Raw genomic sequence first — 21074 nt, 5'->3', positions numbered from 1 at the left:
GTGTAATACTTCATCTCACCTGTGGAGGCGCTGCAGGGAATTTGAACACTCACTGCCATAGATTACAGCTGATCACTGGGGATCTTATCTTTAATCTCTGTCTTATCCAGGGACTATTGTCCAAGGCATACACCCCCTTTAAGTTTCATTATATCATTATATGTTTTACCCCTTTAAGACTCTGCCCTAATGATTTAAAGGGATGACAGGTGAAGGACGGTAAGTACAAGTTGGGGAGATAGCGGAGACAGGACCGGCCCTCTGGCAGGAGCGACTTCCTCTGGACATTAATGATAACATACAGGCGGGATTCATAGAGATCTTTTTGGCCGGAGACCAGGACTCCACCTGTCCCGGGGGGCGCAGAGGAGGAAAACAGGGAAGGAGAAGACATTTGTGAGATTCTGATTCTGTGTTCAGCTCCTTTCCAGCTGCCGGGGGACATGATGGGAAAAAAGTGTAGAAAACTGTAACCTGCTCAGTGTAAATCGGCCTGGACCAAAAATCTGTGGGCCGCCCCCTCCCTCCGCAGCCCAAACATTGGGGTCAGTGAGCACGGGCAAGAATAAGACCCGTCCGGAGTTCTGCTAATGGCCCCATATACCGGACCAAGCAAATACATGGTTGTGTATATATAATACAGGGGTGAGCGACTACAGTGCCCAGGTAAAAAGTCCCCCCAGTGCCCCTAATGCTGCAAGTCTGTGCCCCTTGGGCCTAACCCTGACATCCATCTTTCCATGCTCTGCCCTCCGTCAGCCATAAGTGGTCACTGCCCCTTTAAGAGCGGCTGTTTTTGGTGTTTTTCGCCTGCACATGTTGTGTCACTTGCAGCACTTCCCCCTCCATCCTGCAGGATGCCAGCACCAAACTTCACAAACAATCTGCTTCCTGGACACGGCGCACGGCGCACGCGGCTGACAGCGCTGCACTAACAGCTTAAAGGGGATGTCCACTAATCCTTTACAGAGCACATGTAATACTGCCATACAGGGCACAGACCTGCTGCAGATGTGTCGGGAGCTCCGGGAATCTGCGTCAGTTCCATATACAAGTCTAGTCCAGTTTATCTCAGTTCTTTACCATTTTGACCTTGCTGTCAGTGAATGGAAACATTGCCATACAGGCCTAAAACTTCTCACAGCTGAGGGTTTGTTACAACTGTAGTCCAAGGATCCTCAGTGCCAGTTTTATGGAATGGTCCTAGGCTTAAAGGGATGCTCCAGGGAGTCTCTGTACACTCACCTCCCCCGGGGTTTTTAGGCGTCAGTCTAGCTATTCCGACCAGTCCTGACCTGAGTTTCAGACTTGCCTGAGTCTACCTGATACCGGTATCTGCATTTGATGTGACCCGAGTGCTCGCCCCGGGGGGTGTGGGAGGCTTTTAAGAGTCCCGAAATCCTATCCACCATAACGCCCTGGCCCAGTCGGTCAGGAAGTAAGCAGACCAGAAAATATGGTGAATCTTCTTGGGTGAAAGTGTGATGGGACCAAAGTATGGAAGGGAGGTGAACAATCAAACAGAAGCAAATGGACCCCAGATTTATAGTACAAGTAGGGATCCAGGAGTCCCAACATTCAGTCACATTTACGAAACTTTAGTCTGCGGAAATTTTGTCTACTGCAAATGGGGCCCCATAGAAAGTGACCAGAGATCGCCTGGAGGTGAGAGAAAAAACAAGGCCGGACACAAAAGGGCAGAGCCTGGAAGGCGGAGAGGAGCGGGTGCAACATCCATTCTCAAAACGGTTATACAGCCAAACCAGGACAGGCCCAGGGCACCGAATTACATTGGAAGAGGCCGGACAGGTCAGAGGGAATCTATCCCCAAATACCTAATCGAGTGGGGTTACATTTGAAGGGGGATTGAGCGGGCAGGTGCGTTGCCTCCGCTGGGGGTAAGGTGATGTTAAGGGCCTCACTTTTAGAGATTAACCTTAAAATTGCTCACAAAATTGAAACGTCAGAATTCGCGCAGGCTGGATGGGAAGGCGATGCGGGACTGGGTAACATACAGAAGTAAGTCGTCAGTGTACAATGCCTTAACCTATTTACTTCCCATCTGAAGGCCGCACCACTAAGTCATCTCCGCACGGCCCCCGCCAGGTGTCCCATAACCAGGGCGTAGAGGAGCCAGGGGACAACTATCTGGTCCCATTCTGCGATGGAAATGTCTCAGACAGGATTCTGTTAGCACACACAGGGATAGGAACTTTTGCAAAAATCCGGGGCCGTTCCCCACTTGTTGAAGAGTGGCCGTAGAAAGCCTCAGTGACCACCGACAAATGGCTTTTCATATCGTCAGCAAGCGGCAGACATAGTCGGAGTCCGGGGGTTTCACCAAAAGTGCTAAGGGCAAATTCACACAGGGGATTTTGGTCTGGAACCTGAGGCATAGGTCACCTCAGGTTCCGGACCAAAATACGGGTAGCTGCAACTGGATGCCGATGCAGTGCAATGGGCCTAGTCGGGAGGAGAGAGTGTCGCGAGGCGAATCTGCCTGAAAGAAGGAGCATCTCACGTTTTTTTCCGGGAACGGTTGATTTCAATTGCAGCCATCTTTTTGGCCAGGATTTTGAGGCAGATAGGGCCTCAAAATCCTGACCAATAAAAACTCCATGTGAACTTACCCTTACAGATATAATCCCACGCCTCACGGCCCATTATAAAGCCCACCTGGTGAGTATAGATCAGGCCCAGCATCAAAGGGGAATGTCAGGTAACAAGGACAGCGATGGCCACAGACGTTACACAAGTCTTGGTAATGAGCCCAAAAAGTCTCTGCAATGTCAACAGGGTTACGAACGTCTCGTCCCGTCTTATCGCGCCCACGAGGGATGTACGTCATGGTTGTATGAGGGTGCAGGCATCGAGCTTGGTAGGGACCACAATTGTCAGCGTATTCATAGTAGTGTTTCCGGGCCTTGTCTCTGTCATCGACAGACATGTCGTCAAGGTAAGACCCAAGTTCCTCCCTGGCATGGCGGAGTTCATTAAACCATTTAGGAGACGTCTCGAGGGAGTGAATCCTGGTCAGTCGATCAGCGATCCAAACCACCATTCTTTTTAAGTCTAAAGCCATGTTTAATGGAGATGCATAACAGCGCGCGTTCATGAACGTCCCATCGTAACAGCAGAGGAGTCGTTGGCAAGGGTCAATTCAGACCTGCGGATTGTAAAAGTAATATCGATTTTGCAGGCCACATCTTTAAGGAGGGCATCGTGGAGTCACCGTGTAAAGGGGGAGAAGTAAGGCCAGGTGGCTAATCAAAGAAAAGTCAAGGCGCCCATAGGGAATAGCAGGTATAGTCACGGGCCTGGGGGTGTAGGACCCTCCAGACATCTACGAGACAGTGGCGGTACGACACATTTTTTAACCTACACAACTGCGAGGGGATGGAGGAGGTACGGGGAGGGGGCGGAGTCGACAGATGGGTCAAGTACAAAATTAAAGTTGCCTCCCAGAATCACAACCCCCCCCACACAAGTTACCTAGGAGAGTCTTACAATAAGTCATCTGCTGCCGATTGGGTAGATAAAAGCCCACTACAGTGACCTCCGAGCTGCCTGGACGCAACTTCAGGAGAGCCAATCTGCCCTCAGGGTCAAGCATCATGTCCACTACCTGGTGCTGGAGAGAGGGCGGTGGAGGACTGTGGGGGAAAACAAAGCAGAAAGATGTTAAAGGGGTATTCCCATCACACTTGTTCAGCAGCCTGCAGGCTGGGTGCTCTCTTCACTTCCTGGTTTTCTCGGCACATTGGTGGGCGGGGTTTCACTTGCTCTGCTATCTGCAATGTTTGCAGTCAGTAATGAGGGATTGGTTGTAAATGAATTACCACAGTATGAAGCTGATGTAGCAGAGCTGGATTTGAGTCAGTTTGTAATACATACAGAGGTACCAGACTCCCTATCTCAGCCCTTATCAGCTAAATTCAATTAAACTGGCTGATAAGTGGAAGAGCCAAAGATAAAGAGCTCAGAAATCCCGGAGCTCTCACCTCCCCCCTCCCATATCTGAGGAGCTCCGTTACTTGTCTGTGGCAGAGACATACACAGCTCAGAGCTGCTCCCAGCACTCAGCCCCTCCCCCCCCCCTCCCGCCCTGAGAGCAGGCAGCTAAGGGACTGTCACCAGGGGACTGAGCAGATAAGCTCAGAACGGCCCCCTGGCCATAGAAATGCATGTAAACAATGAAGTGAATAAATTAAGATAGCGGCCAAACAAAGCAGTTTTGATAAAGCAATGTGTATAGAAAAAGTCTTATATCCACATAAACTAGCAGTATAGATAGGATCCTTGTGATGGGACAACCCCTTTAAGTCCTCTATTTCATAATCGGATGTTTCTTCCAGGATGCATAGCCCGTCGGTTTTCTCTGTAGGGACAGCTGTGATGACATCAGGTTGGGTCGTGTCGCCGCTTCTGTACCTTTCCTTGTCTTGAGCAGCTCCTGGACTCCAACCCCGATGTCCGTCTCTCCTGGCTGGAATGTCCCCTGCTCCTTGGCTTTCTGCAGTTGTCCCTTCCTAGATGGAGCGGCTCCAGGTGTGGAGGTTCGGGTTGTAGAAGACTCTGGAGATCCTGGTTGTAGAGGACTTTGTCCATTCCTCCAAGTTTAATGCCCTTGGGTGTTGTTCCAAGAGCTGCAGAATTTTCCATCTTCTTTCCTTGACTTCTCTTGCACTGGTTGTGTCCCCGTCGCTCCGTTTGCACCTCTCTGATACCTTGTCCTATCTTCTCCCTCTATTGTTCTTGTCTTCCACCTCCTCTGTTTTGTCTTTGTCTGTCCTTAGTCTTTCATTGTACCCCCCCTGGGTCGCCCGGTGAGGCCTTTGGCCCTGACCTCTCCCCTATTCTGGTTGTTCTGGTTGAGCTAGTTGAGGTCTTTACTGTTGCGCTCGGACTCTGTGAGTTGTCCCACAATGTTGCTATATACTCTGAGGCATTGCTGTGTGCGGTATCCGTTACATTGCCGCCCCTTGGTATCCGTATACCTGCACTGCTTGACACTTTGGTTTTCTCCTTACTTTAGTTTGGGCCTATCGGCGGATCCTTCTGTTTTGGTTGTTGTGGATTTTCTTATTAAATAATTCTAATAAACATAAAAAATAAATAAAAATATAAAAATAAATAAATACATAAATAAAAGCACATATAATAAAGAGATAAACAGTCATAAAATGACGTTGTGTCCTGAAGGTCAATCCGAGCACGGCCTGAAGGGGTTAATCAAACTTGCCCGACTCGGTCACAAAGAAAGAAGAATTGTGCAAAAGTCTCAGCCGAGTCTCATGGAAAATCCACCATAATAAATATTTCAGAATTGCAAATCTCTTCTGTGTGGGGACAAATAATACAGAGCAGATTAACCCTTTACCCATCCGTCTGTCTCACAGCCATTATGTGATTATCTACAGACGTATCATAGAGATCTATGTGCGAATATCAGAGCAGCCCCGAAACTGAAACTCAGACATTAACGTTAATAACCGTATTGCAGTTTTCAGCAACATAGAAAAAACTTTGTCAAGGGCTCTTATGATTTTTGTGTAAACCAATGGAAGACAACGAAACCTAAACAAGAGGAGCAGATCACTACCCTCTAATCCAGTAGTTGTGACAGTTGTGGCGCCTCAAACCTGCTGCAGCAAAACTCCTCAGATACATTACAGAGCGTCCAAGTATGTGATTTCACAACTCTGGAAAATGTTTCTCCTCATTCTAGTTACGTGCGGCCAATGACACCAGCAGTGGTTGTTATAGTCGAAGAGATTAGTGAGCAGATGTTCCTGACATCAACCCAACACCCCCGAATATCTACTGTGCGAAGAAACAACATAGCGGTATAACATAAACCAGGACCCTACAGGAGAAACGGGGGAGTCATCCTATAGAGGGTTATTCTATATACAGGAATATAACTAATATAATACTGCTCCTATGTACAAGAATATAACTACTATAATACTACTCCTATGTACAAGAATATAACTACTATAATACTACCTCCTATGTACAAGAATATAACTACTATAATACTACCTCCTATGTACAAGAATATAACTACTATAATACTGCTCCTATGTACAAGAATATAACTACTATAATACTACTCCTATGTACAAGAATATAACTACTATAATACTGCTCCTATGTACAAGAATATAACTACTATAATACTACCTCCTATGTACAAGAAAATAACTACTATAATACTACTCCTATGTACAAGAATATAACTACTATAATACTGCCCCTATGTACAAGAATATAACTACTATAATACTACTCCTATGTACAAGAATATATCTACTATAATACTACTCCTATGTACAAGAATATAACTACTATAATACTACTCCTATGTACAAGAATATAACTACTATAATACTGCCCCCTATGTACAAGAATATAACTACTATAATACTACTCCTATGTACAAGAATATAACTACTATAATACTACCTCCTATGTACAAGAATATAACTACTATAATACTGCTCCTATGTACAAGAATATAACTACTATAATACTACTCCTATGTACAAGAATATAACTACTATAATACTGCTCCTATGTACAAGAATATAACTACTATAATACTACCTCCTATGTACAAGAAAATAACTACTATAATACTACTCCTATGTACAAGAATATAACTACTATAATACTGCCCCCTATGTACAAGAATATAACTACTATAATACTGCTCCTATGTACAAGAATATAACTACTATAATACTACTCCTATGTACAAGAATATAACTACTATAATACTGCTCCTATGTACAAGAATATAACTACTATAATACTGCCCCCTATGTACAAGAATATAACTACTATAATACTGCTCCTATGTACAAGAATATAACTACTATAATACTGCCCCCTATGTACAAGAATATAACTACTATAATACTGCTCCTATGTACAAGAATATAACTACTATAATACTACTCCTATGTACAAGAATATAACTACTATAATACTACTCCTATGTACAAGAATATAACTACTATAATACTGCCCCCTATGTACAAGAATATAACTACTATAATACTACTCCTATGTACAAGAATATAACTACTATAATACTACTCCTATGTACAAGAATATAACTACTATAATACTGCTCCTATGTACAAGAATATAACTACTATAATACTACCCCTATGTACAAGAATATAACTACTATAATACTGCCCCTATATACAAGAATATATCTACTATAATACTGCTCCTATGTACAAGAATATAACTACTATAATACTACTCCTATGTACAAGAATATAACTACTATAATACTACTCCTATGTACAAGAATATAACTACTATAATACTGCCCCCTATGTACAAGAATATAACTACTATAATACTACTCCTATGTACAAGAATATAACTACTATAATACTACTCCTATGTACAAGAATATAACTACTATAATACTGCTCCTATGTACAAGAATATAACTAGTATAATACTACTCCTATGTACAAGAATATAACTACTATAATACTGCCCCCTATGTACAAGAATATAACTACTATAATACTACTCCTATGTACAAGAATATAACTACTATAATACTAACTCCTATGTACAAGAATATAACTATATAGTCCTAAGGATGTCCAGTCTATTCTTCTAGGAGGGGTCCTACCCTGGGCCCTTCATGGAGTTGCAATAAGGGTTAACTAAGTATGGATTACCGCCTGTCATTGTACAATCTATAGAGGTCTTATCTGAGCACAGTATTGCGGCATTAAAGGGGTTTTCCAGGACTTACATATTGATGACATCATCGGTCTGTTGTTGGTGGGGATTCAACATCAAGCATCAGATGAGGAGTCTGCAGCGATCAGGTGACCTTTGTGGCCTCGTCACTGAATCCTCCACAGCGCCATACATTGTATAGTGGCCGTGCTTGGTATTGCATGTTATAGCCATGTGATTGGTGAATGTGACATCCTCTTCCAATAGCTGATCTGTGACGGTCCTGGGTGTCAGATCCCCATAGTTCATATATTGATTATCTACACTGAGGACAAGATAACGCCATATAAATCCCAGTAAACCAGTTTAAGGGTCCCAATCACCATGAGGGTCCCGTGTGATTACAGCAGCAGTAACGTATAGACATTGTCACTCCATTCGTCTATGGATATCTGAGCGCTGTGTTCACATTTACACCGGAGTCCCGATAGGAATGTCTGGCTACAATGTCTCCCTGAAATCGGTGCAAGATAATGTCCTGCTGTGCACATGGTCAGTGGGGTCTGTACGTAACTGCCATCTTAGTGCTCCACCTGTCCGTTGTTCTGGTCCAACAACAGTCATGTGACGGACACTCCATAACATAGGGACAGAGAATATGGATACAAATGTATCCAGACCTGACAATCCCGGACTGCTCAGAGATACATTGTAACAAAGCAGCAGAGAGCCTGAGAGGCCGCAGTATGGCGGTGATCATCGGGGGTGAGACTGACATTTTTGGGGTTTCTTTGCATTTTTTTTTCTTTTGGGTTTTTTAAATAATTTTTGTGGGTTTTTTTTCCGTAACATGCAGGGCTTTATTTGTATGATCTTTTTATAGTGCCATGTTTTTTTTTATTTTTAGTATATGACCCCCTTTTTCTACCCCCGTACAATATATGACCCCATTTCTATGACCCCCCCATAGTATATGATGCCTTTCTTATGGCCAAAAACCACAATGTCTGTGTATGACTGAGGAATCAGAATTTCTCAAAAAATAACCAAACTGCTGCAGCATATTACACTAGTCACCTCCAAAGCTGCGTTACAAACATTGCGGCCGTCCAGTGACTGACACCTGCTGGTTCTGACCTCAAACTGCAGCACGTAGAGTAACCAGAGGTCTAGAGATTCCCGTCTTCTTCTTTGGTCACCTATATACGGTAGTCTTACGCCGCGGTCGTTCTTGGTGCGCTGATTAGCATAGCGTCATATATACGGGCCCGCACATTATATTGTAATTAAATCTCTTTTTAATATTAAAAAATATAAAAAAAATAAAATAAAAACTAAGAAAAAACAAAACAATTTATCCAATAAAAATATTCTTCGACTATACAGTCCATAATACCAAATAATATTTGTGATCGCTACCTGTGACCCCTGCGCCATTTGCGTCCTCCTTTTCCTTTACTATTTTTTTTTTATTTTTTTTGGATTTATCCCCAAAAAACATCAAGATTTTAATACAAGCTTAATCTGAAGGAGTTAAAAAAACCAAACTTTTTCTAGACATAAAATATATTTATATTTATGCAAAAAATAAAGTTACAAGTTAAAAATCTATATTGCAATTTCAATATTTTCCCCATCACTCAGCCTGACACAGAACCGCAGCCCCCAGCAGACAGTGCACACAGCGGCCAGAGAATCGCAGCGACTATCGCACAACCTCATCCATTTCCATCAGACAGATCTGTAGTCCGCCGAGACTCCGCCCATCTGCTTTACATAGACGGATCCTATTGGTTCTCAGTGATGTCCATCATCTCCCTGATAATAGAAGCCGCTTCTGATTGGCTGACTGGAGGGGCCCTGAGGATGGTTGGATCTTAGGACCTGGATATGGGGCCCCAGGGATCACCCAGAGAGATCAGTGATGAGGGGCCACAGGACGGGCGGGGGGGGGTCACACCTGGTATTGCGCTGACCATAGGCAAGAGACTGCTCAGGGCTCTGGGCTCAGCACCGCGGCTCGTTGGTCTAGGGGTATGATTCTCGCTTAGGGTGCGAGAGGTCCCGGGTTCAAATCCCGGACGAGCCCAAGTTTTTTTTTATTTTTTATTATGTAACTTGCTTCATAGCTCTATATCTATATTATTTATAACTACAATCATTGCTTTATATGTAAAATCACAATCAGCCACTATTATATAAAGAAAGGAAAACTCTATATAATAATAATTCATATTTACTGCTTTTCCAGTCTCAACGTTTTATCATACTAAAGATATTTCTGAAAACACATTTTTGCAGTTTTTTTTATATATAAAACATCTCATTCCCGTTACTGCCATGGTATAACGCTGCGTTTTTCTCTTCTTCTGCAGCAGCCATAAGTTTGGCTGTTAACCCTTTCCCGCCGATGGCATTTTTTTTATTTTCGTTTTTGACTCCCCTCCTTCTAAACCCCATAACTTTTTTATTTCTCCGCTCCCAGAGCCATATGAGGTCTTAATCTTTGCGGGTCAAATTTTTCTTCATGTTTCCACCATTAATTATTCTGTATAGTGTACTGGGAAGCTGGAAAAAAATCTGAATGGGGTGGATTTGAAGAAAAAATGCATTTCTGCGACTTTCTTACGGGCTTTGGTTTTACGGCGTTCACTGTGCAACCAAAATGACCTGTCCCCTGTATTCTGGTTTTCGTTACGATTCCGGGGATACCAAATTTATATGGTTTTATTTACATTTTGACCCCTTAAAAAAAAATCCAAAACTGTGTTAAAAAAAATTTTTTTTCTAAAAGTCGCCATATTCTGACAGCCGTAACTTTTTTATACGTGTGTGTACGGGGATGTATAGGGCGGCTTTTTTTGCGGGGCCGGGTGTACTTTGTAGTTCTACCATTTTCGGGAAATGTTATTGCTTTGATCACTTTTTATTCAAATTTTTATCAGACTCAAAACAGTGAAAAAACGGCGGTTTGGCACTTTTGACTATTTTTCCCGCTACGGCGTTTACCGAACAGGAAAAATATTTGTATAGCTTTGTAGAGCGGGCGATTTCGGACATGGGGAGATCTAACATGTGTGTGTGTCACAGTATTTAACTACTTTTATATGTGTTCTAGGGAAAGGGGGGTGATTTGAATTTTTAATATGTTTAAAAAAAAATTATATTTTTTTTTACTTTTTTTTTTGCATTTATTAGACTCCCTAGAGGTGATCAGTAATGCAATGCATTAAAATACTAATGCATTGCAAAAATCATCATTTCTTTTGCACACTGCATAGACCAGCCTGCAAAAGAAAGAGCTTGCAGACCGGCCGGGAGCCTTGTTATCGCCGGCTGTCATTGCTCCAGACGCCGGCGATCACCGGTAAAATGGTGCCTCTGGCGCCTTTGACCGTGGTGTTGGAGGGGTTAATGCCTCTGATTGGTCCGGGGACCGATCGGAGACATTAGCGCCGGTTGTCTACTACTTAAAGCAGTAGACACCGGGCAGTCGCCATAGTTACACACCCAGCATGCGCCGTACTATTACGGTGGATGTCGGGAAGGGGTTAAAGGATTAATACCATCACCTACATTGAGGTGTAGTCACAGTCAGTGACAGATGTGGGGACCCCTCACCTATTATTCAGCGGGGGTCTTGTGATCCCATTACAGCGCTCTCTACATTTCAGTACAAAGATGGCCGCACTTGCGATCGGCATTTTTCAGCGTTGCTTCAGTGATTCTGACGCTGTTGTAATTTTTTCTCTAGAACCCGCCATTTCTGATAATTTCACTCTCCAATATGCTAATTAGTCTATCTATTGTCAAGTGGGCGGTCCTGGATTGGAGCAGACAGTCAGGGACCTCCCACCTGACGGTAGAAAGAATAATTAGCATATTGGGTGCTGAAACTAATAGAGTGATGACTCAGGAACGGTGAAGGCTAGAGAAAAAAATCCAAGTACGCCGGAATCAGCGGAACAGCGCCTATCGAAAGATGCAAAGAGCTATGGGAACACTATGGGGTGCAGTCACCTTTCCATACGATCATGGAGGGCACATACTTTATATTTCTGCTCGTCAGATGGATTCGCTTGCTTCGGAATTGTCTGTATTGTCCTGAGGAGGATCCGCTGCAGGCTGGGACACGCTCCATTGTATGACTCGTTCTTCCCATACACTCTGACGGCTGGATCAAGAAATAAGGATTATTGAATAGAATGTCGCAATCGGAGCGGGAGAGCGGCCAGCGTCTATCGGAACAAAACAAAGTCTGGGTCCCTGAGAACCAAATCTACAACATAAAGGAGAACAGAGGTCGCTGGGGGAGGGGAATGGCTCACAATTCAGGTGCCCGTCCATGTTAGATATCTAATAGGCTGACAGCTATGTCTCCTGACTTCCCCATATACCTGCAGGCTCGGGTTCCACATTTGGTGACTTCTCTCCTGCCAGAACACTCGGACAACATCTGTCAGGGGCTGGTCAGAAGGACAAGGTCAAAAGAACTATTATCTAATGGTGACCAATTTATGTTGGGGCCGTAACGTGGAAGGGGGGGGGGCATATTTTTAGTCTGTAAGAATATAACATTTCATAGAACCTGACCATGCGAGGCTGAGGTTTGTTGGACCCACCAGTTACAATGACACTGGGGGCCCACTCACCCCCATCCCCTAGGACAGTGATGGCGAACCTCTTAGAGACCGAGTGCCCAAACTGCAACCCAAAACCCACTAACTTATCACAAAGTGTCAAGACGGCAATTTAACCTTAATAATGTGTGAATCCATAATTGTGGACAATTATAAATGGTCTGTAATATTATAACTCGTCTGCTATAAAACAGATACTGTGTGATAAAAATAGTGGCGGGACCCCACACAGTACAATCTGACCCACACTGGCTCCACACAGTACAATCTGACCCACACTGGTCCCACATAGTACAATATGATCCACAGTGACCCCCACACAGTACAATCTACCCCACAGGGGCCTCCACACAGTACAATCTACCCCACAGGGGCCTCCACACAGTACAATCTACCCCACAGGGGCCTCCACACAGTACAAACTGCTCCACAGTGGCCCATACACAGTACAATTTGCTCCACACAGTATAATCTGCAGCAAAGTGGCCCCCACACAGTACAAGGTATTCCACACAGATGGGTGCCCACAGAGGGCTCTGAATGCCACCTCTGGCACACGTGCCCCAGGTTTGCCATCATGGCCCTAGGAAATAGACCAATGTACCCTTTGAATCTGGATGTCTTCTGTTGGACCACTATTGTGTAAGAACCTGGGCCCATTGGAGGTCCTCTGGTACTCTTGTGAACCAGTCCTGATAGAACCATACATGGATGACGGAGGGTCCTCGTATTACCAACGACTTCCAAGACCTTCACCCTTTTCGTGCTACCCCTTGTAGGACAGGTAGGTAACACCACCTTACAAGTCCTTGTTTGGTAACACATATAATCTTAGGGTCATTCACTGAGGTTCAGAATTGGACCATCACTAGTTGCTCACTCTTTACAATGTCTTCCTTAAAGCCACACTTCTCCTTGTCTCCAATGGCCCACTTCTTCCCATCCCTTATGGCACATATTGGTTGTACCACCCATGAGTCAGTGGGCCGGGAGGAGGCTTCAGAGGACTTCAGCTTGTACATTGTTGGTGGCAGAGACACAATGACAGGATGTCAATGGAGTGGTCAATAAATAGTTAAGTATCTCACATAGGGATAGTCCAATTGTCCCCCAGCAGCTAAAGCCGTAACATACAACATACATAGCTACTACCCTGCTTAGGTTTACATAACAAGACCATACTTAAAGGGATCCTATCATTAAAATCTAATTTTTTTGTCCCGAAATCCCGATTTTGCCAGTATGCAAATGAGTTCTCTTGCAGCACTGGGGGTGGTCCTCAGCGCGCAAACAGCACTGGGGGCGTCCCCAATGCTGTGAGAGAACTCTCCAGCGCCGCCTCCAACTTCTTCAGAAACGAGCTTTCTTTGCGTCTTCTTCCAGCAGTGGCTTCAAACTTCTAGGCCTCGGGCAAAGCCGACGACATATGTCCGCCGGCCACAAGAAAACGACCTCTTACACAGTATTGTAAGCAGTCATTTTGTTGTGGCCGGCAGGCATGCGCAGTCGGCTGCCCGAGGCCTAGAAGTTTAAAGCCCACCCCCGGAAGATGCGAAGGAGACCAGTTCCTGATGAAGATGGGGCGGCGCTGGAGATTTCTCTTGCAGCATTGGGGACGCCCCCAGTGCTGTGAAATAACTCATTTGCATACGAGTGAAAACCTAGATTTCACGGCCGAAAAATAACGCAGCGTTTACGATCCACGCTCCCATTGAAATCAATGGGAGCGTATACGGCCCGCAAAATCTCACACGGCGTATACGTGCCACATCACGCGGCACGTTACTCCGCGTGAACTCCCCCTTAGGGACAAAAAAATTGATTTTAATGATAGGATCCCTTTAAGCCACATCTCCTTTTGCTGAGGGTCTTTGGTGGCTCCTAAACCCGGCAGATAAGAACATTCCCTGGTGGGCCCAAGCTCTGATACAGTAATCGGCCCATGGAGACCCTCTCTGACGTTATTACAGTGTGTCACCTACAGGATTTATGTTGTGGGGGAAGGGGTTGATCCTAAACCATAGTATACAGCCACTAGTCAGTAGCATCTCCCCTTCCACTTTTTTTCAGTGGTCGCCATGTGACACTACCCTACCCCTGGGTCATGCTACCTGACTGTCCAAATACAACCTGCCTCCATAGTATCGTAGCAATATCTCGCCAACGCGTCGTATATACCGTGATCAGATATTTGTATGATATATTTGGTTGTCACAGAAACCTGTTCAGGAGTCTTGAAGGACAACACGAGGAATCTGCACTGGACAGAAGCGGCGATGAAGACAGTGGAGACATTCTGCAATCTCTGAAATATGTCACCTCTAAACAGCCTTGAAAAAAGATCTTTCCCTTCATTGCGAGTCTGTGCGCTCAATGGCTGGAACAACAGAGATAAGCGATGTGAACACAACATTGTCATCCTCACCGCCCCCGAGACCGCACCGTGTAATGTACGACATGAACTAGCCCAAGACACTGGAGGGTTGTCCTCGGTCCTGTCTGCGTAAACAATAAAAGTTGCCTTAAAGGGGCTCTATCATTGGCAAATCGTGATTCTAGATAGTGCTGCCGCTAGTTTTTGAAAAGACCCCGTTTCTTTTTACATATCGGTAAAACTGATATGGAAATGATGTTCACCGAGCGCCCTGCGCATTCTCCAGGGCTAGCGAGCACCCCCCAGCGTCATACCATTGTAACGCCCCCTCCTGTGCTCCGTGACACTCTCCTCCTCGCTGTCTGTAACCGTCTCCATTCTCTGTAGCCTCGATCCTGCACTTTCAAATCTTGGGCATAAGCAGTAACACTCCGTTCTGAGCGCTACTGCGCATGCTCGAGCGCCATTTTCTTGTAGCTACCTATAGAACTGTTCTATAGCAGTCATTTAGGGGTCGCAATGTCACATCATTCACCAACAGGAGTTGACCCGGCGATCTTTGGTTGTGTGGCAGAAAAAGAAAATCCCTGCATAGCCCCAGCTTAGTTCTGTCTAGAGATGAGCGAACACTGTTTGGATCAGCCGTTCCGAACAGCACGCTCCCATAGAAATGAATGGAAGCAGCTTTAGTACACTTTGCCGGCGGCCGGTCGCTTAACCCCCCGCGTGCCGGCTACGTCCATTCATTTCTATGGGAGCGTGCTGTTCAGAACGGCTGTGCCAAACAGCGTTCGCTCATCTCTAGTTCTGTCCAATGACGCAGCTTTAAGTAGTTTGACTGGTTTCCCAGAAACTTAGATCCCCCATCTATTACTAGAACTAGACCCCACCCCTCTGGTTACAAATGGTATAGTCTATGGTTGTGTTATTAATGTTTATGGTAGGAATCCCTCTTTAACCCCTTCTTGCCGACGGCATTTTTTGATTCCCCTCCTTCCAAACCCCATAACTTTTTTATTTCTCCGCTCCCAGAGCCATATGAGGTCTTAATGTTTGCGAGACAAATTGTTCTTCATGATCCCGCCATTAATGATTCTGTATAATGTCCTGGGAAGCAGGAAAAAATTCAGAATGGGGGGGATTTGAAGAAAAAGTACATTTGTGTGAGTTTCTTACGGGCTTCAGTTTTACGCCGTTCACTGTGCAGCCACAATGACCTGTCCCCTGTATTCTGTGTTTCGGTACAATTCTGGGGATACCAAATTTATATGGTTTTATTTATATCCCCTTAGTAAGAATTCAAAACTAGCAATTTTTCTTTTTTTGTAAAAAGTCGCCATATTCTGACACCCATAACTTTTTTATACTTCCATATATGTGGTATATAGGGCGTTTTATTTTTTTGCGGGGCCGGTTGTACTTCCCAGTTCTACCATTTTAGGGAATGCCTATTGCTTTGATCACTTTTTATTCAAATTTTACTGTTTTTATCATAACAGAGAAAAAACGGCGGTTTGGCACTTTTGACTTTTTTTTCCCGCTACGGCGTTTACTGTACAGGAAAAATATTTCTATAGATTTGTAGAGCGGGGGTTTACGGACACAGGGAGACCTAATGTGTTTGTGTTTCACAATATTTAACTACTTTTATATGTGTTCTAGGGAAAGGAGGTGATTTGAATTTTTATTATTTTACTTTCTTTAAAAACTTTTCATGCATTTGTTAGACCCCCTAGGGCTCTGATCACTAATGCATTGCAAAATACCAGGGCTTCTATCGCAGGCAACATAGAGTAGCCTGCAATAGAATCCATTGAATGACAGACCAGGAAGCCTTCACAAGGCTACCCACTGTCATGACAATGCGATCCTGGCCCTGCAGCAAAATGGCGGCGCCCATGTGCCCCCGGGAAAATGGCGCCTCGGTCAGCTTTGACTGAGGCGCCGGAGGGGGTGGGTTAATGCCCCCGATCGGTGTGGGCACTGACCGGGGGCATTAGCGCTGGGTGTCTACTGTGTAAAACAGTAGACACCCAGTGGCTGCGACGGCCGCCATAGTTAAACAACCGGCATCTGGATGTCTGGAAGGGGTTAAAAAGAAGTCACATATGATAAGATAATCATGTAATAGTCCCACAGTGGGGAAATTACAGAATGTTACAGCAGCCTAGTAATACAGATACAGGATAATACACAGGAATATATTACAGGACTGAGGAGAGAAGATATACCAGGAGGCCATAACAGCTAAGGAGGAGGAGAAGGAAGACGTCATAATCATTAGTTCTGTGTGCGGAGTGTCTGCGCTGGGTCTGATGTAGATTATACAGCCTGGTCGCGGTTGGAAGGAAGGACCTGCCATAGCTCCTTCTCACACTTGGGGTGAAGCAGACGGTCGCTTACAGAGCTGCCAAGTCCCATTAGGGTCCCATACATGGGGTGGGATTTGTTCTCCCGCATGGAGGTCACCACAGACAGTATCCTTCTGTCACCCACCACCTGTACTGGGTCCAGGGGGCTCCCCAGGACAGAGCTGGCCCTCCTGATCAGCCTGTCAAGTCTATTTCTGTCCCTGGTTGATATACTGCTCCCCCAGCAGGCCACACCGAAAAAGATGGCTGAAGCAACCACAGAGATGAAGAAGGCCCTAAGAAGTGGCCCCTGGACCCCCGGCCCTAAGAAGTGGCCCCTGGACTCCGAAGGCCCTAAGAAGTGTCCCCTGGACCTCCTGAGCAGGTAGAGTCTGCTGTGGCCCTTTCTGTGCAGCGCCTCCAGGTGATCAGCCCGGTCTAGTTTATTATTGAGGAGCACGCCCAGATACTTATAGGTCCTGACTATCTCAATACATGTTCCTTGGATCTCCACCGGGGTCGGAGCACCTCCTCCGCTTACTAAAGTCCACCACCATCTCCTTGGTCTTCCCAGCATTAATCCTGAGCTGGTTCTGCTGACCCCAGTCCACACAGTCCCGGTATAAGTCTCTGTATTCCCTATTGTCGCCATCAGTGATAAGGCCGACTATAGCAGAGTCATCGGAGTACTTCTGTAAGTAACAGCTGGAGGAGTTGTGCCTAAAGTCAGCAGTGTACAGTGTGAAGAGGAATGGGGCAAGAACTGTACCTTGTGGTGCCCCCGTACTACAGATCACAGTGTCAGACACACAGTCCTGGGCTCTCACATACTGAGGGCGGGGTGTCAGGTAGTCTAGGATCCAGTAGGACAGGTGATGGTCCACACCACCAAGGTTCAGCTTCTCCCTCAGTAATCCTGGCTGAATGGTGTTGAATGGCTGACTATTCCAATGAGGACTGAATCAGAACAGGCTTATAGTAGTTTAATTCCCAGGTCCTCATAACTAAATTATGGCACCAGTAGAAAGTTGAAGGACCGTTGCCAGGGCCACAGCAGTCCCCATCAGACCACACCCACGAGTACTGCTACAGCCAATAGAATCGGGGCTTTAGTGAAAGGTATAATATCATTGGCTGTGAGATCCTTCTACCGCACAGTGTGGAAGTCATGTCTGATTGGTAGGCTTCAGTTGATTGGTTCCGTACAGGCTGGTGATGTCCAGGTTGGCAAATTTCTGTAAATTTGATAATCAAAAAAATGCCAACTCAAAATACTGAACGCATCGGCTCGTTGGTCTAGGGGTATGATTCTCGCTTAGGGTGCGAGAGGTCCCGGGTTCAAATCCCGGACGAGCCCACTTTTATAATTATGTCTTGATGATTTAGACAAAGTGGAAAAAAAGAGCCCAAAAATGAAACGAAAAAAAGGTCAAATATTGCGCGCTCACTGGTCGGGCAACCAAAATAGTAGCATAGCCACATCCTAATTCTGTCCAATAGCGTAGACGTATAGTGTGTAAGAGGAAGATATTTGGGGCCGTAACCCCCCCCCCCCATCTGTTTCTGCATCTAGACCTCCCCCCCCCTCCGATCACAAATTAATGTTCTAGCCTATGGATGTGTTAGCCAGTGTTACTTCAGGAAACCCCCTTTAACAGATAGCTATACACAAAGGGGGGCTACGCCACAGGGGGGGGGGGGGCGAAATCAGAACAGGATAGAAGTCGCCTCATAAAAGTCACAGGCCTGAAATATCACAAAACCGCCATGATGATGAGGCCTGAACTAACTCCACTGAGGCGCCATGATGATGAGGCCTGAACTAACTCCACTGAGGCGCCATGATGATGAGGCCTGAACTAACTCCACTGAGGCGCCATGATGATGAGGCCGGAACTAACTACTGAGCCGCCATGATGATGAGGCCGGAACTAACGCCACTGAGCCGCCATGATGATGAGGCCTGAACTAACGCCACTGAGCCGCCATGATGATGAGGCCTGAACTAACTCCACTCAGCCGCCATGATGATGAGGCCTGAACTAACTCCACTGAGCCGCCATGATGATGAGGCCTGAACTAACTCCACTGAGCCGCCATGATGTCCAGGCGCAGAGTCCACAGTCCTGACTGGATTATGGCGCCAACTCCACAGCAGAAAGATGAGGGAGCGTTGCCAGGGCCACGGCATTCCCCCTCAGACCACGCCCACGAGTTCATCTACAACCAATAGAAGCGGCGCTTAAGTGAAAGGGAAGATATCATTGGCTAGGAGAGCTTTCTATGGCACAATGAGGAAGTCACGTCTAATTGGTTAACTTCAAGCAAAGCCGCAGTTGATTGGTTCAGCACAGGACGAGGGAGCCGTGAGGTAATGTTCAGTGACTGCTGGAAACGAGCGGGAGAAATGCGGAGCTGACGGCGATGAGATAACACCAGAGCGGCAGAGAATGAACGGACTTACGTAAAGCTGCTATTCAGGACGGGCTTACGCTGAGCTTGCTGTATGCCGGCTCGTTGGTCTAGGGGTATGATTCTCGCTTAGGGTGCGAGAGGTCCCGGGTTCAAATCCCGGACGAGCCCAGTTTTTAATTGTGACTTTATAATTCAATTAACGGGTTAAAAAGTCTCAAAGAACAAAATATTCATGAAAAAAGTCAAAACTATTAAAAAAAAAAAAAAAAAAAAGTCCCATGTTATGGTGTTACAGTAACAAAGTGTGAACACGCCTGTAAAAAGTAACAGGATGGAAAACAGTCCGAGATCTATCTAATCACCTTGGGCTTCACATCTGGACCGTATAGTATGTGACCTGTAGTAGGACGGTTGTATAGTATGTGACCTGTAGTAGGACAGTGGTATAGTATGTGGCCTGTACTAGGACAGTCGTATAGTATGTGGCCTGTAGTAGGATGGTCGTATAGTATGTGACCTGTAGTAGGACAGTGGTATAGTATGTGACCTGTAGTAGGACGGTCGTATAGTATGTGACCTGTACTAGGACAGTGGTATAGTAAGTGACCTGTAGTAGGACAGTGGTATAGTATGTGACCTGTAGTAAGACAGTGGTATAGTATGTGACCTGTAGTAGGACAGTCGTATAGTATGTGACCTGTAGTAGGACGGTTGTATAGTATGTGACCTGTAGTAGGACAGTCGTATAGTATGTGACCTGTAGTAGGACAGTCGTATAGTATGTGACCTGTAGTAGGACGGTCGTATAGTATGTGACCTGTAGTAGGACGGTTGTATAGTATGTGACCTGTAGTAGGACAGTGGTATAGTATGTGGCCTGTAGTAGGACGGTCGTATAGTATGTGGCCTGTACTAGGACAGTCGTATAGTATGTGGCCTGTAGTAGGATGGTCGTATAGTATGTGACCTGTAGTAGGACAGTGGTATAGTATGTGACCTGTAGTAGGACGGTCGTATAGTATGTGACCTGTACTAGGACAGTGGTATAGTATGTGACCTGTAGTAGGACAGTCGTATAGTATGTGGCCTGTACTAGGACAGTCGTATAGTAAGTGACCTGTAGTAGGACGGTTGTATAGTATGTGACCTGTACTAGGACAGTCGTATAGTATGTGGCCTGTAGTAGGATGGTCGTATAGTATGAGACCTGTACTAGGACAGTCGTATAGTATGTGACCTGTAGTGGGACAGTCGTATAGTATGTGACCTGTAGTAGGACGGTCGTATAGTATGTGACCTGTAGTAGGACAGTCGTATAGTATGTGACCTGTAGTAGGACAGTGGTATAGTATGTGACCTGTAGTAGGACGGTCGTATAGTATGTGACATGTAGTAGGACAGTGGTATAGTATGTGACCTGTAGTAGGATGGTCGTATAGTATGTGACCTGTAGTAGGACAGTGGTATAGTATGTGACCTGTAGTAGGATGGTCGTATAGTATGTGACCTGTAGTAGGACGGTCGTATAGTATGTGACATGTAGTAGGACAGTGGTATAGTATGTGACCTGTAGTA

The 21074-nt window shown here is 45.4% G+C and overlaps 3 non-coding genes across 3 annotated transcripts; all 3 read left to right on the top strand.

Moving 5' to 3' along the window:
• The first annotated feature begins 9736 nt into the window (after nt 1-9736).
• Nucleotides 9737-9808, top strand: TRNAP-AGG (transfer RNA proline (anticodon AGG)). Its single transcript has one exon. It is a non-coding gene; the product is annotated as a tRNA-Pro (tRNA).
• Nucleotides 9809-18369: 8561 nt separating this feature from the next.
• On the top strand, nt 18370-18441 carry TRNAP-AGG (transfer RNA proline (anticodon AGG)). Its single transcript has one exon. It is a non-coding gene; the product is annotated as a tRNA-Pro (tRNA).
• Nucleotides 18442-19595: 1154 nt separating this feature from the next.
• TRNAP-AGG (transfer RNA proline (anticodon AGG)) lies at nt 19596-19667 on the top strand. Its single transcript has one exon. It is a non-coding gene; the product is annotated as a tRNA-Pro (tRNA).
• Nucleotides 19668-21074: the final 1407 nt, after the last annotated feature.

This window comes from Leptodactylus fuscus, chromosome 2, assembly GCF_031893055.1.
Source record: "Leptodactylus fuscus isolate aLepFus1 chromosome 2, aLepFus1.hap2, whole genome shotgun sequence".
In the NCBI taxonomy this organism is placed as follows: domain Eukaryota; kingdom Metazoa; phylum Chordata; class Amphibia; order Anura; family Leptodactylidae; genus Leptodactylus; species Leptodactylus fuscus.
Note: the sequence above shows the minus strand (reverse complement) of the source record. Positions and strands in the feature narration are given on the sequence as shown.